General features: G+C 44.1%; 1 protein-coding gene across 5 annotated transcripts in view; it reads left to right on the plus strand.

Moving 5' to 3' along the window:
* Positions 1-21,810, plus strand: part of PPP4R3B (protein phosphatase 4 regulatory subunit 3B) — a 2,189,617-nt gene that overhangs the window by 1,751,036 nt on the left and 416,771 nt on the right. The window lies entirely within an intron of this gene.

Below are 21,810 nucleotides of genomic sequence, written 5' to 3' on the forward strand. Positions count from 1 at the left end.
TAGTACAAGGAAAGTGTACGCAGATAAATGGAAGAGATTTTTATTTTGGAGTACAGCAAAGGAATTTGATGTTTCTAAGCCTAATTTAAGTGTGGCTCTTCAATATCTTACTGAGTTACTGGACAAAGGTTTGTCCTTCTCTTCTATTAAGGTTCATGCTGCAGCAATTTCTGCTCACTATGACTGTGACCCACCATTGTTTTCTCATCCTTTGTTTAAGCAATTCCTTAGAGGGGCAAAGAATATAAGACCCCACGTAGAGCTCCTACTCCTGCTTGGGATCTCAATTTTGTGTTGGAGAAACTCACTCTACAACCTTTTGAGCCTGCAGCTACTGCCGAGTTGAAATATTTATCATGGAAGACTGCTTTTTTGTTGGCCATTACCTCTGCGAGAAGGGTTTCTGAATTGCAGGCCCTTATGGCGGTTGAGCCTTTCTTAATTTTCCATAAGGATAGGGTATCTTTGCGTACTAATCCTTCCTTTATGCCTAAAGTGGTTTCTAGTGTGGCTTTAAACCAAACTATTCATTTGCCTACTTTTATGCAAACCCCCAAAATAAAGGGGAAAAGATTTTGCACACTTTGGATATACACAGGCAGTTGCGATATTATTTGAGCAGAACTAAAGGGTTCAGGCAGTCTCAGCAGTTATTTGTTTCATTTGCTTTGGGTTCTCAGGGCAAGCCTGTGTCAAAACAAACTATTTCTAAGTGGATTGGGTTTTGTATTGCTTTCTGTTATTCCCATCATGGTAAGGAGATTCCAGCTGGGATTAGGCCTCATTCCACTAGGGCTACTGCCACTTCTACAGCTTTTTTAAGGGGGGTGGCAACTAAAGATATTTTGGAGGCAGCTACTTGGAGTTCAGTGCATACTTTCTCTAAGCATTACCACCTTCCACTTTACTCTAAATCTAGGGCTGGTTTTGCCACTGCAATTTTACAGGGCATTTTGGCAGCTCCTAATGCTTTATAGTTTTGCCATCCTCCCTTACCTCTGCTTTGGGATTCTACCCAAGTGTAAGGACTGCAGCAATGTGAGATGAAGAACATAGTACAGTTTTGTACCTACCATAAATGTAGATGTTCGAAGATCCACATTGCTGCAGTCCAATTTACCCTCCCTCCTTCCCCTCTGTAGTTAGAGGCGGTTGTGTGGTTTGGGTTGTGAATATTGTGGATATTGTATATATTGTACATATGATTAGTGCAAGGGTGGTTGGTTGTTTTTTGCTGTCTTTTGGTTTTGACCTTTCTTTTTAGGGTCTTCTGACATCTGGGGCAAGAAAAGACTGAGGATATGACGTCGGTCATGCGCATTTGTACCCTGACGTCCTGATGTCAGTCTTAAGCGCCTTGACCGACGTCAGCCTAATACTTTGATATTCGGGCCGACCGAGGACAGCGGACTACCCATGTGTAAGGACTGCAGCAATGTGGATCTTAGAACATCTACATTTATGGTAGGTACAAAACTGTACTATATATATATATATATGTATGTATATATATATATATATATATATATATATATCTGTATATATATCTGTATGTGTGTGTGTGTGTATATATATATATATATATATATATGTGTGTGTGTATGTGTATCATGCCACCATTGGTTTCCAGTGCCTCTATCAAGTTGAGCCACTGGAGTGATCTCCGGGGTGAACTTTCTATTTCCCATCCACTCATCAAGATTTCTCTTGAAAAAGGCCAGTGAGGTGCTCCGCTTGACATGTATGGGAAGTCTATTCCAGAGCATGGGTTGTCTCTGGGTTATGACCCTGTGCCTCCAGCATGTTCCAGCATGTTCTGTTGATTGTGGTAATGAGGTTGAGATCCCTGGAGCGTGTGGTGCAGAGGGATTGGGATTTCTTTAGGTATAACATTTCTAACAGGGCTGGGTCAGACATGGCTTTGTACGTCAAGTAGAGATCACCTCTTAATAGAAGATATGAGACAGAGAAAAGCTTTAGATGTTCTTCATCTCACATTGCTGCAGTCCTTACACTTGGGTAGTCCGCTGTCCTCGGTCGGCCCGAATATCAAAGTATAAGGCTGACGTCGGTCAGGGCGCATTTGACTGACATCAGGACGTCAGGGTACAAATGCGCATGACCGACGTCATATCCTCAGTCTTTTTTGCCGCATGGTCCGATGCAGAAGCAGCATTGCAAGTGCCGGTTGGCGTTCTGAGATTTTTCGATTTAGAAGTTTCAGACCGAGTTCAAAGTTGGCTAAGTACCCCGTTGGGGAATATTTTAGTTTTTCTTGCCTCAGTCATTTACGGATGTCAGAAAAAGTCAATAATTGCATTTCTTGTGGGAAACAGATACCGCATAGAGATTATCATACTTTGTGTATTCCTTGCTTAGGGCCTGAGCACGGCGTTGTTGGCTGTCGCTCTTGTGCTAGATTTAATAAACGCACTATAAAGAGAAGGTTGGATTGTGCAAGGTTAGTCTTTGGGAAGCGGTGCAACTATAAAATGCCGTCGGATGCTCCGCCCGCTTCTTCGAAGAAGCGCAAGGACAAGGCAGTTAAGCCTAGGCTAGAAGAACCGTCTGTACCGGACGCCGGTTCTTTAGAGGTGTCGGTGGAGCCGGTGGCTCCACCGGAGGTTTCTTTGTGTTCCCAGGGTGAGACCTTATTATTGCAAGATGTGGCCTCTCAGGAGACAAGTCAGGCTGAGGGGGCTTCTCAGGTTACTATACTCCCCTCCCTTCCTGAGGTGGCTAGGCCCTCTCCTTCTCTTTCGAAGGCTTCTCCCAGGGGCAGGCCAGGTTTAGCTTCAGTTGGTGTTACCCCGAGCTCTTCAGGTACTGTGCCCAAGAAGCATATGCTTAAAATGGCAGAAGATTTGATTACTTTGATTAGGGGTTCTATGCCCCCTCCTGATAAGAGACCTAGGGTGGAGCCTGAGCTGGGGGGTTTTGAGCAGGCTTCAGATGTTTCAGAGTCTTCGGCTGAAGACTTGCAGGAGTACTCTCCTTATTCTGATTCTGATGTGGATGATTCTACTCCTTCTGCTACTCCTCCTGAGGATTTTTCTTTTCAGAAACTCTTCATTCCATGAGGGAGCATTTTAAGTGGGAAGGTCAGGACTTCTCTGATTCCAGGAAAAGGCTTAGGGAATTTCTGTTTTACCCCAGCATAGGCCTTTGGCTATACCTCCTGTTTTGGATGTAGTGGAAGATGTTTTTACAGAGGCTTCTCTTAATCCTGATTCTTTGCCTCCTGCTCCTGTTAAGCCGGATAGGTATTACAGGGTGCCTGAAGCTCATAAGTATCTTTTTAAGAGTCCTAGGGCAGACCCAGAAACTGTTAGCCAGGGGCCTAAAGGTGTTAAGGCTTCTGTTGTTAAAAATCCGGTTCCTACAGACAAGGAGGCTAGGGCCTTGGATAGATGGGGAAAGAAAGTCTATACTACTTCCACTCTTGCTATGAGGGCTCTGAATTGCCAGTTTCACATGTTGAAATACCAAAACTATCTCCTTTCACAATTGAAGTCTAAGGTTGATGCTCTGGCAGTAGGTATTGATTGTAAAGAGTTGCAAGATTTAGTGCATGTTTCTGAACAGGTGGGTAAGCATTCTTTGCAATGTGGTTTTGATGCTGTACAGGCCTCCTCTAGGGTGGCTGCCACTGGGTCAGTTCTTCGCAGGCACGCCTGGCTGAGGGATCAGAATTTGTCTGAACATGTTAAAACAAGGATTTTAGATGCTCCTTTACAATCTGACGTGTTGTTTGGTCCTCCTGTTGAGACAGTTTTAAAGAAAATGGAAGACAAGGCTAAGTCTATGCAGACTGTTAAAGATTTTTTGCAGGTCCAGCCTCCAAAGTTTAGTAGAAATTGGCCTACTAAAGGGTGGACGTATCCTTCTTATGATTCCCAGTCTAGGGGTAGATCTAGGCGTGGTAGGGCAGAGCTCAGGGCTCTTTCAGGCCTAGAACAGGGAGTTCTCCTGCACAGGCTTCGGGTGAGGGCAGGGGTCAGTCCTTTCGTAAGCAGACCCAATGACCTACATTTTCAGCTGCCAGAGCCTGCTCGTCTGGCAGCACCTTTGGGAGGAAGGTTGGCACTTTTCAAAGAAAATTGGAGTTTAATTACCCAGGACAGATGGGTGTTGGATATCATACACCACGGCTACAGGTTTTATTTCCATACCTTGCCTCCTTTCAAAGGCATGCCAGACGTTCCTCCTCAACAAAGAATAGAGGCTCACAAACAGGTTTCTCTGTTGCTCCAACTAGGGGCCATACAGCCGGTCCCTCTGCCAGAAGTGGGCCTAGGATTTTATTCTCGCCTGTTCCTAGTACCAAAGAAGGGGAACATGTGGAGACCAATTTTGGATTTATCTATCCTCAACACTTATCTGGACATTCCCAAGTTCAAAATGTTGACGTTGCAGCAGCTTTTACCTCTGCTGGGCAAAGATCATTGGATGGTAACTTTGGATCTCAAGGAGGCTTACCTTCATGTTCCTATCAGACTAAGTTGCAGAAAGTATCTGCGTTTTCGAGCTGGGACTTCTCACTATCAGTTCTCTGCATTGCCCTTTGGCTTATCTACTGCCCAGAGTGTTCACGGAAGTTCTGGCTCCAGTGATAGCTTTCTTCAGACTAAAAGGAATACAGATCTATCCTTATTTGGACAACTGCCTAATTCTGGCTCAAGGAAGGGAAGAGCTTCTTCATCATTTGGAATATGTGATAGCAGTGCTAAGATGCCTAGGGTATTCTGTGAACGAAATAAAGTCCAGTCTAGTACCCTCTCAAGACATGTGCTTTCTGGGTGTGAGACTGAATACAGCATCCCAGATGGCCTTTTTAACCCCGGACAAACAAAAGAGTCTATCCCTTTACTTCCATCAACTATCTCATCAGTCCGGGCTGACTGCAAGGACAGTCCTTCAAGCCTTAGGGTTCATGGCATCTTGTATTCTGGTGCTTCCCAATGCCAAACTGCATATGAGGAAGCTACAATGGTATCTCAAAATGTATGGACACAGCACTGCCAGGATCTGGACACTGTCATTCAAATAATACCTTGCATTCAAAAGGAATTTTTGTGGTGGGCTCAGGAATGTCACCTAAACAAGGGACTCTCTGTGACCCGGCCAGAGGCGAGTCAGATTTTAACGACAGATGCCTCAGACAAAGCTTGGGGAGCTCATCTAAATGGAAAGTGGATACAAAACAAGTGGCCTGTCAGACTACAACATCTACATATCAACATGAAGGAGATGTTGGCAGTCCAGTTTGCATTAATAGCTTTCAAGGAATTACTTCTTCCAGGACAGGTGTTGATTCTAACAGACAACACAACTGTCATGTGGTACATCAACAAGCAAGGGGAACATTCTTATCCTCTATGCAGGCAAGCAATGATTTTGTGGGAGACTGCTCTCAGTTTACAGCTCAGTCTTCAGGCAAGGTTTCTGCCAGGAGCACAGAACTCCTTAGCAGATGTGTTGAGCAGACGAATTATGGATCCCCACGAGTGGAAATTGGATTCTCATGTATTTCAGAAATTGACAGTGTCATGGGGAACTCCAGACATAGATCTGTTCGCTTCTCCACTAAACCATCAGCTGCCAAAGTTTTGCACAAAAGGTTTCATCCCACAGCTTGGAGTGGATGCTCTTTCTTTCAATTGGAGCAATCTTCATGTGTATGCCTTTCCACCTCTGCCTCTCCTCCCAAAGGTACTTCTAAAGGTCAGACAGGGCAAGCCAAGGATGATTTTAATAGCTCCAGATTGGCCTCGACAGCACTGGTACCCATTACTGAGAAGTCTAGTACGGAAGCCTCCATGGCCTTTGCCTTCGATTCCACACCTGTTGTCACAGGAGGACAGCCATTTGCTCAATGTCAAGCTTCACTCTCTGCACCTAACAGCCTGGCATATTCTGTTCTGAACCATAGTGGGCCTCCACTTCCTCAGCAAGTTTTGAATGTTATTTTGGAAGCTAGGAGGCCTAGTACAAGGAAAGTGTGCGCGGATAAATGGAAGAGATTTTTATTTTGGAGTGCAGCAAAAGATTTTGATGTTTCTGGGCCTAATTTGAGTGTGGCTCTTCAATATCTTACTGAGTTACTGGACAAAGGTTTGTCTTTCTCTTCTATTAAGGTTCATGCTGCAGCAATTTCGGCTCACTATGATTGTGACCCACCATTGTTTTCTCATCCTTTGTTCAAGCAATTTCTTAGAGGGGCAAAGAATATAAGACCCCCGAAAAGCTCCTGCTCCTGCTTGGGATCTCAATTTTGTGTTGGAGAAACTCACTCTACAACCTTTTGAGCCTCCAGCTACTGCTGAGTTGAAATATTTATCATGGAAGACTGCTTTTTTGTTGGCCATTACCTCTGCAAGAAGGGTTTCTGAATTACAGGCCCTTATGGCGGTTGAGCCTTTCTTGATTTTCCATAAGGATAGGGTATCATTACGTACTAATCCTTCCTTTATGCCTAAGGTGGTTTCTAGTGTGGCTTTAAACCAAACTATTCATTTGCCTACTTTTTATGCAAATCCCCAAAATAAAGGGGAAAAGATTTTGCACACTTTAGATGTTCACAGGCAGTTGCGTTATTATTTGGACAGAACTAAAGGGTTCAGGCAGTCTCAGCAGTTGTTTGTTTCTTTTGCTTTGAGTTCTCAGGGCAAGCCTGTGTCAAAACAAACTATTTCTAAGTGGATTGGGTTTTGCATTGCTTTCTGTTATTCCCATCATGGCAAGGAGATTCCAGCTGGGATTAGGCCTCATTCCACTAGGGCTACTGCCACTTCAACAGCTTTTTGAGGGGAGTGGCAACCAAGGATATTTTGGAGGCAGCTACTTGGAGTTCTGTGCATACTTTCTCTAGGCATTATCACCTGCCACTTTACTCTAAGTCCAGGGCTGGTTTTGCCACTGCTGTTTTGCAGGGCATTTTGGCAGCTCCTGCTTCCTTGTAGTTAGCCATCCTCCCTTACCTCTGCTTTGGGATTCTACCCAAGTGTAAGGACTGCAGCAATGTGAGATGAAGAACATAGTACAGTTTTGTACCTACCATAAATGTAGATGTTCGAAGATCCACATTGCTGCAGTCCAATTTACCTCCCTCCTTCCCTCTGTAGTTAGAGGTGGTTGTGTGGGTTGGGTTGTACATATTGTGTATATTGTATATATTGTACATATAGTTAGTGCAAGGGTGGTTGGTTGGTTGTTTGCTATCTTTTGGTTTTGACCTTTCTTTTTAGGGTCTTCTGACATCTGGGGCAAGAAAAGACTGAGGATATGACGTCGGTCATGCGCATTTGTACCCTGACGTCCTGATGTCAGTCAAATGCGCCCTGACCGACGTCAGCCTTATACTTTGATATTCGGGCCGACCGAGGACAGCGGACTACCCAAGTGTAAGGACTGCAGCAATGTGGATCTTTGAACATCTACATTTATGGTAGGTACAAAACTGTACTTTTTTTGAGTCTGTCCTTGTAGGGCATGTGTGTAAGGCCTGGGATCCTCTTTGTGTGGGGTAGTTTTGTGGCCTTTCCAGCTGATGCAGGTGTTTAGTGAGGTACATGCCAAGTGGGGCATTATGCTCAATGATTGGTCTAATGAGGGAAGAGTAGAGAGAGATGATGACCTATTACTTCCTGGATGCAAAACCCTTTGTAATGAGATGTGCCACATAGAAGGACTTTCTGACCGCAGTGGCAATGTGGTGGTCGAAGGAGAGGTTGCTGTGTCAGCCTGTGTCCTTCAGTGTTCAGTGGGCTACCATCAATGTCGTAATTCGTGGGAACTGAGTTTTTCCCCAAAGGGAATGACACATTTTTTGGCATTAAGCTTAAGGCCATGGTATCGACACCAGTCGTTGATCTCAGCGAGGCCTTTCTGTAGGATGTCTATATCACTTGGGGAGTTAGTAATGGCTCCCAGCTTGCAATCGTCTGCGAACTTGGTCAGCCAGAGTTCTTCCGTGTTGGCTTGGACTTCTGAGAAGTAGATGCCAAATAGGAGAGGACCCAAGACCGATCCCTGTGGGACTCCACTCGTGACTGGTCGGTCGACAGTCTGACTTGGAGTATATATATATATATATATATATATATATATATATATATATATATATATATATGTGTGTGTGTGTGTGTGTGTGTGTGTGTGTATATATATATATATATATATATACATTTACATATACATACATGCACTGAACTTTGAAGGCATGCCAGCTTTCATTTTTTATCATACAGCTTTTACAAACAGGCATTGACTTAATGTGAACTATTGCGGCAGAATTTATAAAAATGATGTGTGTATCCTGTATGACAAGGAGATGTATATACTTGTTCAGGTGTTTGAGTCCTCTTTTTTTTTTTTTTTTAATTATTACACCCAGCAGCCGACTGTGGGATGCTCCTGGGGTTTTCCTCATCCAACTGGTTTAGCAAACCCTTCTTGCTGCCCCTGGATGGGCTCCAACTTGTATTTGAGGCCATTGAGATTGAAGCCTCCTGGGCTAGCATCACACTGCTGCCAAGGGGAGTTTTTTGCTTTAAGGTTATTCCCCACATCCAAGTGCTGTTAGGTCAACCAAGGCAGTATTGTGCAGTGGCCTCACAGCATGTTGTGCATGGCACCACATTTGACTTTTCCAAAAAACGTGCGCCTAACCCCCCTCCCCCTTACAGACAGCACTACTGACTTATCCTTGTCTTCTGCCTGAGCTCAGCCGCAGAGATGTGCTGGAGGGTGGGCCATTCCTACCTCCAGATATGTACAGCCATTGATCTGATGTTATTCAAGTCATCATTCATCACTACAGGGTCTTGGATCTGATATCAGATCCGAGCTGGGAAAATACTACAGACAGATCCAAAGCTCTAGCTCCTTCCTTTTCCATGATGTCCTGCCGCCCTCTGCTCCCCAGATCTTGCTTGCTGTGTATCCTGTGGGGATGTGTTTCCAGTGGCTCTAGCTAGTTAAGTGCCTTTTTTTCTCTTTTTCTTAATTCTAGTTAGCTCCTAGTGTAATATTAGTGGAGTGCTTTTTGTAGTTGTAGTGTTTCTCTCCCTTCCCATAGTTTAGGTTTGCATAGTTAATTAGTGTTTTGGGGTTTTTTGGCGCCCTTTTTCTAGTAGCGGTTAGGGCATTGTTGTTGGAGTTTTCTTAGGGTTGGTGTTTAGTTGTGAACCTAGTTAATTAGGTTATGGATGATAAACCAGCCGGTTTAAAGAAGTGCTTCTCATGCGGTCGGAAAATGCCTCATTCCGATGTGCATGAATGAGGAGTGTGTGTATTGCTTGGGCGTTCTGCACCTGGATGTTGACTGTGACCTGTGTGCTGCATTTAACCCCAGGGCTTTGGCGGAGAGCTGCAGCAAGCTCTTGCTAAAGGGTCTGGCCCAGGTGGACCCTTCATGTCCCCCTCGAAGGCTCCTCCTTCTGATTTGAAGAGGAATGTCCCTTCTCTTCAGCAAGCTCCCTCAAAGAAACTGTGGCTGTCAGATGTTAAGTCTCTGGATCCGACTCCAGCCCAGTCCATCTCGGATCCGAGAGCCATTGAGCAGTCTCGCCGATCCAGGGCCTCTCTGGATCAGCCAGCCTCAGATCCGACCAGTTCGTCAGATCTGTCCTCTGTCTCGTTTAGGCCTTTGGATCCAATAGGGTCATCGGATCCGATTATAGTCCTGGAGGAGGTGGTGGTTCCTTCTACCTCTATACAGAGGTCTCAGTCGATTCTGAGACATCAGAGCTACTCCCCAGCTTATGGCAGTAGGTCAAGGAGATCTCCCTTCAAGTCTACCCACTCATCTTCCTCCTGTAGATCTTCTAGAAGTCTCTTGCCCTCAGACACTTACAGCATGATGAGGAGCTTTCTCAAAGCCCAAATAGAGTTGGAGCTTCTAGCTTCTCTTGCCCATCTGGCTAGGGGAACCTCACCCCTCCCGACTTTGCGCTCTCCTCATCCAACCCCGGTGGCATTGGATCCCAGAGACCTGGATGTCTGTGGTCAGATTCTGACGAGGCAGAGCATTCCCCCTTTCTTGACCCCGTTGGGGTCCCTGGATTATTCTGCTCCCTCACCCTCTGAGCAGGGTGAGCCCAGTGCCCAAGTGGTCAATGCTAGCTCCGTGGGGGGGGGTACCATCTTCTCAGACTGATCCCTTCCCCTCTGCACTTTGGCTTTTGATAGTTCTGGGCCGGTATCATCCAGGGGACACTGGCTGTTTCCGGACATGATCCTCCTCTCCGGGGGATGGGGCTGTTTCCAGCCCCTCAACTTTTCGTGTGGCAGAGAGGACCTTCTCCAGGTCTGGAGTTTCCTCTGCTGCACCCCCAGATCCCTCCCTGCCTCTCTACTTTGGCTGGTGAGGCTTCCTATCCTGTCCAGGGTCAACCCTCCTGATCAAGCCTTCAGTGGGTCCCTGTCTGTTCCGAGTCCTCCCCGGAGCCCCCAGTGGAGGAGGTTCATTGTAAGAAAAAGTGCAAGAGGAATGCACTTGGACTCCCCCGCTGAGTCCTTCACAGAGGATACGGACCTCGAGGAAAGAGACAGGTTCCCCAGATCTCCGCCCAATGACGTTTCCAGACTTGTTGTCTCATCCGGAGGGCATGGTTCATCCAAACCTCTAACATCTCAAGCTCACAGCGTGGCTTTTCCAATTGACATGATTGCCAGTCATCCTTTCCTCTTCTCTCCGTGAAATCATTGTGGCCCATCACAATCCTTCAAATAGGAAACTGTATCAAAGTAAATGGGAAAAGTTTGCAAGTTGGGCCCTTATGAACGAACTTGACCCTTGTACGACCCCCAATTCATAATGTTCCGGATTTTTTAGTTAGCCTTTATCGATCTGTTTCCTTTTCCTCAACAATTAAAGGCCATCTAGCAGCAATCTCGAACTTCCGTATGGGTTTTGATGTGTCATCCCTTATGTCACACAAACTTTGTAAAGCCTTCTTGAAGCGAGCCCTAATGTTAAGACCCCATTTTAAAGAACCCATTCCACCATGGGATCTAACACTAGTTATTCAGTCCCTTACTTTGGCTCCCCTTGAACTATCAGCTACTTGTGACTTAAAAGTTTTTGACTTAGCCACTAAAAATATAGTTTTCCATCACATCTGCCAGAGGAGTATCTGAGCTCCAGGCTTTGTCCTGCAAACCACCTTACATAATATTTCACAAAGACAGGGTCTTCCTTAGGACTAATCCATTCTTTTTACCAAAAGTAGTCTCAGAATCGAATATCAGTCAGACCCTTCAACTACCATTTTTTCCAAAAAAAGGGAGTACTCCCTTCATTTATTAGACGTCCACAGACAGTTACGTTTGTATCTTTACAGGACAAAAGATTTCAGAAAATTCGACCAATTGTTTGATGTCCTTCATGGATGCATCTGCAGTCATAACAACAGGGTTGTCCTGTCGTCAGGCAGCCCTTCAGTCGGCCGGATTCCAAAGTCCGGGTCCGGCTTCGGCTGATGTCGCACTTCACCCGACGTCATCTCTGTTGGTCTTCGGGTATAAAAGCATCAGCCGACGCCATTTTCCTCAGTCTTTCTTGCCGGCGCCAAGCAGAAGCTGTTCGCAAGTGCTGGTCGGTCGGATCCAGAGATTACTTCTACCGAATACTACTCAAGACTTCTAAAGCTAAGTACCCCGTTGGGGACTCTTTTTTGCCTCAGCCGATGTCAGAAAAAGTTAATAATTGTTTAACCTGTGGGAAACAAATACCTCATAAAGATTTCCACTCTTATTGTCTGCCTTGTTTAGGCCCAGCCCACGACGTAGCAGCCTGTTCGGCCTGTGCTTCTTTCAACCGAACGCTTAGGCGTCGGTCGGAGTTTGCAGAACAGTTTTTCGGTTCTGATTTTGCGTACATTATGCCGTCGGATCCTCCGACTACCCAATCTGCCAAAAAACGCAAAGATAAAGACCGACACTCGCGGTCCGCGGTTTCGGCCGAAACCATGGTTAAGCAAACCGCTAGTGTCCGAGAAAACTGATCAAAGTACAGCTGAACCTATCTCTACAACTGAGGCCCCTGCTACCACTCTTGAATCGGCCTCAGAAGTTTTATCCACTACGGTGGTTGCCACTGACTTATCAGACACCATTCCCTTGGATGTCTCTACCCCAGCACGTGGTGCTGCTAGGCCTCCAGCAGCCATGTCCATTAAGGCCTTCGCCAGGGCTAAAGCAGCCAAGACTACTAAGACAGGGCCTGTTAAACCCCCCACAACCAGGCCCTCTTCTAGTTCTCAAATGCTTACTTTGGCAGAAGATTTAATTTCTTTAATTAGAGGATCTCAATCTCACCCAGACAGGGCCTCTCAGCCCCCAGAGAAGAGACCTAGGGCAGAGCCCCCTGAGCCAGTGTCCTCTGATGTTTCTGCTGACGAATCAGACATAACTGACCAGCCAGAGGCTCCTTTCTCCAATTTTGAAGATTCTGATGCTGAAGAATCCATTCCAGCTGCTTCCCCACCAGAAGAATTCTCCTTTGGGGAAACCTTACATGCCATGCGAGAGCAGTTCCAATGGCAGCAACAGGATTTTTCAGACTCCAGAAAAAGACTTAGGACCTTTCTGCACCTCCCACAGCACAGGCCCTTAGCTATACCTCCTGTTCTCTCTGTGGTGGATGATGCTTTCAATGATGTCTGCTCCACTCCAGATTCTTTACCCCCAGCCCCTGCCAAACCAGACAGATTTTACAGGGTGCCAGATACTCATCAACACCTTTACAAGGCCCCACTTGCAGACCCCGAAAGTATATCCCAGGGTCCCAAGGCAGTAGCCGCGACCATAGCTAAAAACCCTATTCCTTCTGAAAGGGAAGCAAGGTCATTAGACAGATGGGGTAAAAAGGTCTACACTTCAGCTACTCTCTCAGCTAGAGCTTTAAACTGTCAGTTTCACATGATACAATACCAAGAGTTTATGCTTGATCAGTTAACTAAAAAACTAACCACTGATGAATCTCTTGATAAGAAATATGTATTAGAAATGGTAAATAACATACAACAGGTTAGCAACCATTCCTTAAAATGTGGCTATGATGCACTGGAGGCCTCATTTAGATCAGCCATGACTGGCACAGTGATAAGAAGGCATGCATGGCTAAAGGAGCAAGCCTTACCGGATCATGTTAAAGCTAAGTTGCTAGATGCTCCTATGGATAAGACAAGTTTGTTTGGTACACCTGCCCAGCAGGTTATGAAGAAAATGGAAGAAAAGGCAAAATCTGTTCAAACGGTTAAAGATTTCTTGCAGGTTCAACCCCAAGGTTTAGCAGGAACTGGCCTGCCAAAATTGGTCCTTTCCTGACTCCACAAAATTTCAAAGGGGCAGGAATAGACGCTCCAGAGGCAGAAACCAATCCAGAGGAGGTGCCTACAGAGGACGACAGTGGCAAGGTAACAACAGAGGCACAGACACAACCACTGCCACTACATCAGCACAACCACAGTGACTTAACCTAAATCCGCCTACCAGGGAACAAATAGCAGCTCCTCTAGGCGGAAAGTTAACCTTATTTTCAAAGAACTGGCACTACATAACAAAAGACAAGTGGATTTTACAAACCATAGATCAAGGTTACGGTTTCACTTCCACACTTTACCAGTCAAAAGAGGAATGCCAAATCTACCTCCAAATCAAAAAACAGAGGCACTACAACAGATAATGGAGTTAGCAAACATGAGAGCTGTGGAAAGAGTGCCAACAGCAGAGCAAGGAAAGGGGTTCTACTCCAGACTATTCCTAGTTCCAAAAAAGGAAAAAAGTTGGAGACCAATTCTCGACCTGTCCACCTTAAATACATACATCATTGTCCCAAAATTAAAAATGCTGACCCTACAGCAACTTCTTCCCATGCTGGGCAAGGAGTCTTGGCTGGTAACTCTAGATCTCAAGGAGGCATACCTGCACGTCCCCATTCGACCATTCTGCAGAAGATACCTCCGATTTCTTGCAGGATCAGAGCACTATCAATTCTCAGCATTGCCCTTTGGCTTATCTACTGCCCAGAGTATTCACAAAATGCCTGGCATCAGTAATCGCCATTGCAGACTACAGGGAATTCAAATTTACCCATACCTGGACGACTGCCTGCTACAAGGGGACAACAAAAGCAAGCTGACAACAGATTTACAAAGGGTCATTTACTTGCTACAAGCACTGGGATACACAGTCAATTTACAAAAGTCAAGGCTGATACCATCCCAAACAAGGACATTCTTGGGCTGAATTGGACACAGTAAAACAAATGGCATTCCTGACTACAGAAAAACAAAAGAACTCCCTCTTTACTTCTTGGCACTAACAAAACTGAACAAGTTAACAGCAAGAAAAGTACTGCAGGCCTTGGGCTTCATGGCATCATGCATAATCTTGGTCCCATTTGCCAGACTACATATGAGAAAACTACAGTGGTACCTAAAGAATTTATGGTCCCAACACAGACACAGCCTAGAAACAGAAATCCCACTAATTCCATGCTTAAAGCAGGAGTTCCTATGGTGGGCTCAGGCATGTCAGTCAAACCCAGGCCTACCCTTTCGCAGATGTCAAGCAAGCCAGACCATCACAACAGACGCTTCAGACCTAGGATGGGGGGCCCACATGCTGGACAAATGCGTGCAAGGATTGTGGACACAGGATCAACTTCACCTGCACATCAACCTAAAAGAAATGCTGGCAGTAAAACTGGCAATCCAAAAGTTCAAACCATTTCTCCAAGAGGGCCAGTTGATGATAAGGACAGACAACACCACAGTCATGTGGTACATCAACAAACAGGGAGGCACTCATTCATACCCCCTATGCAGAATGACTTTGGAGCTGTGGACCCTGGCACTCAGCTACAACATCCAGTTACAGGCAATATTTGTACCGGGAAAATTAAATACTCTAGCAGACATATTAAGCAGAACCACATCGGATGCCCACGAATGGAAGCTGCACCCGGACATCTTCAAGACCATCTCAAAGAAATGGGGAATGCCTCAGATAGATCTATTCGCATCACCTCTCAATTACCAGCTCAAAAAGTTCTGCACAAGGACATTCCACCCACTAGCATGGAAAGTGGATTCGCTCTCCTTCAGCTGGAAAGGCCTAACAGCATATGCATTCCCACCTCTTCCCTTGATACACAAAGTACTACTAAAAATCAAGGAAGAACGTCCAAGGATAATCCTGATAGCTCCAAACTGGCCAAGACAACACTGGTACCCACTGCTGAGGAGCATGTCTCGGAACAACATGTGGCCAATACCCCTGATGCCTTTGATGTTAACTCAGAACAACTACAGCATCATACATCCAAACCTAAAAACGTTGCAACTGACTGCATGGAACATCACATAGCAGCAGCTAATCCAGAACTTTCCCAAAGAGTTAAAGACATTATTCTTGAAGCACGCAGACCTTCAACAAGAAGGAACTATGCTGGAAAATGGAAAAGGTTTGTCATTTGGAGTACGGAAAGAGGAAAAGATGTGTCAAACATAGATATGCCTAACATTCTGGAGTATCTGGCGAACTTCTTCATTCAGGCCTGTCCTACTCCTCCATCAAGATACATGCATCAGCTATTTCAGCAGAATACAGCTTTGATCCACCTGTTTTTCGCACCCTTTGCTCAGGCAGTTCCTCAGAGGAATCAAGAATGTAAAACCTCCAAGGAAACCACCATTACCAGCTTGGGACTTAAACTTTGTGCTAGAAAAGTTGACACTATCACCCTTTGAACCAGCAGCAACAGCAGACCTACAACACCTGTCATGGAAAACTGCTTTCCTACTGGCAATTACTTCAGCAAGGAGGGTTTCAGAACTACAGGCCTTAATGGCAGTGCAACCCTTCCTCATCTTCCACCAAGATAGAGTGTCCATGAGGACTAATCCTACATTTATGCCTAAGGTGGTATCCAGAGTGTCTTTAAACCAGGCAATCCACCTACCTACCTTCTTTCCCAACCCACAAAACAGAGGGAAAGAATACTGCATACCTTGGATGTACATACACAGCTACCCTACTACTCCGACAGAACAACAAATAGCAGAAAGACTGACCAACTTTTTGTAGCCTATGCAACAGGAAGGGAAGGAAAAGCTATTTCCAAACAGACAATCTCCAAATGGATAGGAAATTGCATACGATTCTGTTACTCCTTCCATGGAAAACCAATTCCACAGAACATAAGACCTCATTCTACAAGGGCAACAGCGACTACCACAGCCTTCTTACGAGGAGTGGCAACCAAAGACATTATTGAGGCGGCTACTTGGACCTCCGTGCATACATTTGCCAAGCATTATAATTTGCCTCTATATTCCAGATCCCGAGCAGGGTTTGCCACTGCTGTACTGCAAGGGATCCTAAACACACCATAATCTACTTTTATCCTCCTCCCCTAGTTGGCTATGGTATTCTACCCAGTTGTTATGACTGCAGATGCATCCATGAAGGACATAGTACAGTTTTGTACATACCATAAATGTAGATGTCCGAACTGGATAGCATCTGCAGTCAGGATTACCCTCCCTCCTTCCCCTCTGTGGTACTCCTAGGGTGTTTACCCTCCTAATAGCTAGCTGGTGGGGGGGAGTCTTCTATGGTGTATTTGTTTGTATATATGTACATACATGCTTATTTTTGTGTTTACCTCTATCTTTTTGGAAACATTGGCATCTATCCAAATTTTAGCCTTCAAGAGGGCTACTGGCATCTGGGGCAAGAAACACTGAGGAAAATGGCATCGGCTGATGCTTTTATACCCGAAGACCAACAGAGATGACGTCGGGTGAAGTGCGACATCAGCCGAAGCCGGACCCGGACTTTGGAATCCGGCCGACTGAAGGGCTGCCTGACGACAGGACAACCCTGTTGTTATGACTGCAGATGCTATCCAGTTCGGACATCTACATTTATGGTAGGTACAAAACTGTACTTTTCCTTTTCCTCTCTTTCTTTCGGTAGTCCAGTTTCAAAGTTTACCTTAGCAAAATGGCTTAGAGACTGTATTACATTTATTTGTCAGTCGAAAAGGCTCCATCCTTCATGCCGAGTTAAGGCCCATTCAACTAAACCTATGGCAACTTCTGCAGTTTTTCATAGCAGAGCTTCTTTATATGACATTTGTGCAGCAGTCACTTGGGCTTCTCATACTTTTATCACTCATTACAAACTGGATCAGGTCTCTAGGAAACGGGCATCATTCTGTTTGATGGTGCTCTGGAATATTCTTGCGTGAGACCTCCCAAGATTTAGGTAGCTGGGGACTCTGTCACACAGTCAGGGATTATGTGAAGATTGACATCAGATAAAGAAGTTAATTCTCACCATAACGTTCCATCTGTGTTGTCGATCTTCACGTACCCTTGACATCCCTTCCCTCCATCTCCCAGCCTGAGCCTGTTAGTAGATCGAACTCTGCTAGGACTGGTTTCATATTATGGACACATATTTGGCCTCTTCTTCCTATTTGCTGTTTGTCTGCCACTATTTTAGGCAAACTCAGTCTGAGTTAATTTAAGAGGAGAATTATAGGTAAAAGCCTAGCTCGAGAGTTTGGAAGGCGCTAGATGAAATAAATGGCCAAGTCGGTTCCGAGGCTCAAAACCAAGCCCACAGTTAAGGATTAGTGAAGATCTACAATACAGATGCAACTTTGTGGTAAGACATAACTACTTTTTTAGTTCAAGAAATTATAGCCAGGACAAGTTCCACAGTAAATTCTCACTAAATCTGTCCGCAAGTATGTTAGCTATGTCTTTACAAAGGGTAATGCTATTATGGATTAGTCCTGATCTTTTTGATCAAGTCTTGAACGTATATTTGCATTTGAAAACCTACTGGAAGTCAGTCACATAACACTGAAAATGTAACTATGAGTCTTCTAAAATTGTTGTGCATTAACATCATTTTTTGGTTGGTGGCAAACAGCATGCACCCCACTATGTGGGGATGCATCCTTCACACCTCTGCTACATATACATAAATATGTGTATGTGTGCACACACACGTATAGATACACATAATACATACACTTAAACTCTGAAGTCGCTGTATTTTGAAGAGGGAATTTTCCAAAATACAACAGTTTCAGACTGCATTTAATTTTCTCTGTTCCAGTGAAAGAACATATGGCTGTCAAACATGGAATGGGAAACCTTTGCATTTAATATAATATTCAACTAATACATATCTGCTGAAATGATTATTTTATAATGTCAGACATATTTTGTTCAGATTTTTTTTTACTAAAAATTTTTGAAAAACACATTCTGACCACAAATCATACATTTTCAAATAGTAATGAAGCGAAGTCAGCTGGTATAGTATTTGTGCTCTCCTCTAATTTATTAAGTCCTAACTGAATATAAATTATGTTTTTATATATTTTTAAAGTGATGTATAAAGCAAACTCAGAATTTGTACGTTGATTCTTGTTCCATTTCTAAGAGTAAATCTGTTCCACGTTTCAGAATACTGTTGTATGACCTTCATTCCAGAATCATCTGTCACCACTAGAATTTATTATATTCCTTGAAAAATAGTACATTCCAGAGATGTTGGATATATATCAGTATAGGACAACAGACAATGATTCCCATATCAGTGACTCTAGGTGCTTAGCTACTGACAGAATTACAAATATTTGTCTTCGTACTGGGATACCATACATGGTAGTAGACAGATTTTGCTAAGCATGTGTGTTTTCTGTGCTTTCTAGGATGTTTAATAATCCCCACCCCATATCCTGCTACTTATCCAAGAGGTAAGACCTCCTAAAATTGTTCACCCATTTATGTTCAATGTCATGAAGTGTTTAGACGTACTACTTTTAACTTACTGGAAAAGTTCTTACTTCAGTTCCAAGGCAGGCATGACACTATCACACAGTTTCTGCAGAGGCTGGAAAGTGTGTGTCTGTTTTTTTGCACAGTTATGCCACTGCTGGGATGCTTTTGAGGTAGTCGGGTAACAGTATCTTCTTTACGAGCTGTCATGTTTGCGTGGTTTCAGAATCAACCACAGGCACCTTGATGATATGGAAACTGCTGTGATATATTGCCTGTGTGCTTCCAATTTACTGTGGTAAATGGGAGGTCTGCATAATCTGCATGTATGGTATTCTGGTTTTGTTGAGCTTATAACATTTTCCTGTAGGATGCTGTCAAATTGCTGCATATGTAGTGGTCTGCATAGGACATTTTACTTATGCCCTGTATTCTTTTAGTAAGGAACTTCTGTGGACGTTCCAATTGTTGGATATGCCTGGTTAGGTACATACTAAAGGGGGTGTTGTACTCAATGATAGTTCTGATGAATGCCGAATACAGTGGAACAATGACTTCCTTGGACGTAGATGCCATACCTTTGTTTATAAGTTGTACAACATAGAATGATTTCCTCACCACTGTAGACACATGGTGGTCAAAGGCTAGATTATTATCTGTGTTTGTCCCTAAGTCCCTGACTACTGGTTCAACTCTAACGGGTGTGTTGTCAATATGATAGTTACCATGGATGGATGACTTCCCAAAGGATAAATACTAATTTGCATTTCTTGGCATTTAGTTTTAGTTCATGGTTATGACACCATATGTTTGTCTGTGTTGGCCCCTCCTGGAGGACATATGTGTCAGTGTGAGATTCAGTGACCACTCCTAATTTGCAATTGTCTGCAAATTTAGTCAGCCAGAGACCACTGACATTGGCCTTCTGAGAAGTAAATGCCATAAAAGGAGCATTCTGAGGACCGATCCCTGAGGGACTCCACTTGTGACTGGCCTCTTTGTAGAGGTGGAATCTCCATTTCTAAATTCCTGGGACCTGTCTGTGAGCCAATTGGCTATCCACTGGGTGACATATGAGTTTGTACCTAACCTGTTGATTCTGTCATCAATGCCCAAGTGGGGTATTGTGTCAGATGCCTTGGCCAGGTCACGGTAGGCAGTGTGAACGATTTTGCCCAAATCCATTGCTTTGGTGACCTTCTCAAAGAAGTCTCCCAGGTTGAGTAGGCATGATCTGCCCTTGATGAATCCAAACTGGGTTGGGTCCAGTGTCTGGAGATTTGCTATATCTCTGTTGATCACTTCCATGATAATTCTTTCCAAGGCTTTACATATAAGACTGTGAGACTTATGGGTCTGTTATTTCCAGGGTCTGTAGATGGCCCACCTTTGTGCAGAAGGATGACTGTTGCCTTTTTCCATTCATGAGGCATGAAGCCCAGTCAGAGGCTACAGTTAAATAATAATTCCAGAGGCCCTAATAGGTCATGTTTCATGCTATTTCAAAGGCATCCTGGGATATAGTCTGGGCCCATTGATGCAGTGTTTTTGGTCTTAGAGAGAGCATTAAAGACCTGTTCCCTAGTGATAGTAGGGGGAGTTATATTTGATGATATTTTCTGTGGGAAGGCTGCGGGAGAGAGAGGAGTAAAGGTGGAGCTGAATTTATCAACCAGGAGGTTTACTTTATCTTCTGGCTTAGTATAGGTGGCTCTGTTTACAATGAGCTCTGCAGACAGTTGTGTACTACCTTTGAGGTTGCGGGCATAGCTAAAGAATGCTTTGTGGTTGTCCTTGGCCTGAGAGGCCAAACTTACCTCAAGTTTGGCTTTGGTAGACTTTATTTGCCCTGTGAGTGGTTTGTTTAGTTTGATGAGGGTGCTTTTATGCTGCTGGGTGCTGCACCTCCTAATTTTTGCCATGATTTGTCTTTTATTGCAAGTCTAGCAGCAAGAAAGTAGGGACATGTTGGAGCACACAACTACCAGAGAGTCAGTCACAACTGCTGCACTATACCAAAATGTGTCATTTTAAGGAATTTGTAAGACCGTTGCTTAGACTTTAGTCTGGATGTTTTCCAAGTGTTAGAAGTTGGACATCCTGTTTAATAGTATAGCATAGCAAATTTTACCGCTGTGTTTGCTGGGCATACTGTAAGTTCCTTCTCAAAAGTATTCCTTTTAATTGCTCTAGTACTCTCCCATGGGTATGGAACATTACTGCAGCTGTTCTCTGTGACAAAGTTAGTGCGTTTGTGCAAACAGCTCACCATAACAAATGTTTCTTAAGGTCATCACTACAATACAAACTCCTGCCCTGGCTTCATTTTCTCTGTGGCTGGTCAAATCCTGAGGAGCAGGGATTGAGGGTGTTATTGTTTGGACATTTCCAATACCTTTTCTAAATTTTACTTATTGCCTTTAAATCCACCAATACCTCGATGGGGCACGCTGAGGTAAGACTGTTCTTTAACTGGTCAGAGATTCTCTGTGCCTATGATAGCTCTGAATGCATTTCTGTCAGAAAGAACCAAACAATGTCACAGGTATATTTTTCTTCATGTGACATAAGGAAAAGAAGAGTTGCTTTCTTGAGGGGAAATCCGTGGAAGTTGAAAGGAGGGTTAGTTTATCTGCCTTTATCGGATCTCAATAGATAAAATAATAATACTACTACCCCAGGGCTGTCCTGATAGAACATCTGCTGTTATTGGTGAGTTGTTCATTCAGCTGTAATTTAGATTTGATCCAGTCTAACTAACCTGTCCATTTTTATAGCTAATCAGTGAAGGCCTTTGCAGGTGTTATGGACTTTGCCTTTAATGCATTCTCTATTTCTTGTTGTATGCTTTCAGGTTTAATAAAATAGCAAGCTGAGTCATTCTTTTTTTTTTTTTTTTTTTTTTATTGTGAATTAGTGTTGCTGGTTCCATAACTAGTACGCAATAATCAAAATGTTATGTCTCACAGTGTTCCATATTTTAGATGTATAAATAAAA

Source organism: Protopterus annectens, chromosome 1.part2 (genome assembly GCF_019279795.1).
Source record: "Protopterus annectens isolate FY-2018-M chromosome 1.part2, PAN1.0, whole genome shotgun sequence".
In the NCBI taxonomy this organism is placed as follows: domain Eukaryota; kingdom Metazoa; phylum Chordata; order Ceratodontiformes; family Protopteridae; genus Protopterus; species Protopterus annectens.